Here is a 1,603-nt window from a genome sequence, read left to right as displayed (position 1 = left end):
TTACCTAAATATCCCTATTCCTATTCACTTGTTACTAGTAGTGTGATGATTATACGTACATTTTTCTCCTACCCCCACCCAGTGGTATTATTTTATTATTTAATAATATCGATTTTCTTTAGTTACTGAAATCTTGACAAGAATAATAAAGGAAAAAATGATCTTGAATAATATAAACTAGTTAACTTATCCGCGCGAAGTGTAAAAAAATCCATAGTACAAAAAATAAATAAATATGTAATGTAAGATATGCATAACACGACAATCTAAGCACAATTGTATACCCAAATACATATGAAAAATTAAAATAGAGAAACAGATCTGAATTAAAGCATCACAAAATTTGTAGCTTGTAGAGTATTCGAGGTGCAGTCCTCTTCATAATACGTAGATGTACTATATATTACCATTTAAAAAAAAAACTTCATTAATTATCATAAAATTACTAATGTTTATTTAAGACCTTTGGTCTTATCACTTGTGTGACTCCTCGCACCTTTCATTGTAATTTAAATATTATTCATCAATATTATTAATTATTGTAAAACTAAAAGAAATAATTTTTATTGAAGACCTTTGGTCTTATATATGCAGCTCCTTTCATCTTTAATTATTATTTAAATATTATTCATAAATAATATTAATTAATGTAAATAATATTTATTAGAGAATGTATTAGGGACTTTTGATATTTTAAAAATAATATAAAGAACACTCGTCTGGCTTGAATATATAGAAAATTGAAGAAATTAGGTACTTATATATTAACCGTAACCAATTAATAAAATTTCTCTAGTCAACATAATTTGTTGATTTTTTGTATGTTAGGAGGCTATAGAAAAAAGAAAACTGTTTAAACATTGAAATTCACTACTAAAAAAACAGGGATTTTCGACAAAAAATTTCGACCACACAAGGTCGAAAAAGCCTTTATTTCGACCAATTTTTCGACCACACGCGTAGGTCGATAACAGCTTAGTCGAAATTTTTTTCGACCACACGTGGTCGAAATCACATTCTACCGAAATTAAGGGAAAATTTGTTTTCGACCACATGTGGTCGAAAAAATTATTTTTATATTAAATTATATTTAACTTTTTCGACTACGTGTGGTCAAAAACATTATTTATATTTAAATATAAAAAGAAAATAAAAATTCAATTTCGACCACATGTGGTCGAAATTGAATTTTTTTGGGTACAATTTCGACCTCATGTGATCGAAATTATGAATCTGGAATATTTTTTCCAGCATTTGCCTGCTTTTGGCAGCCTACCTGCCAATTTCCAAATAACCAAATTCATCAACCAAAACAGCCATCCAATTCATCAACAATGCAACACAACAACCATAAACAATGTTCAAACACTTGAACACTTAAACATTGTCCATTCAAACACTTATAAACAATCAAATTCAACCTCAAAGTACTTAAAATTAAAACTACATGCAAACACTTAAACATCATAAACTACATTCAAACACTTAAACATCATAAACATCATTCAAACACTTAAACATTATAAACTTAAAAGTACTTCTAATTCGAACTAAAACTACATTCAAACCCTTAAAGATAATATACATATCCATTTAAACATAT

Source organism: Lycium ferocissimum, chromosome 6 (assembly GCF_029784015.1).
Source record: "Lycium ferocissimum isolate CSIRO_LF1 chromosome 6, AGI_CSIRO_Lferr_CH_V1, whole genome shotgun sequence".
Classification (NCBI taxonomy): Eukaryota; Viridiplantae; Streptophyta; class Magnoliopsida; order Solanales; family Solanaceae; genus Lycium; species Lycium ferocissimum.
Note: the sequence above shows the minus strand (reverse complement) of the source record.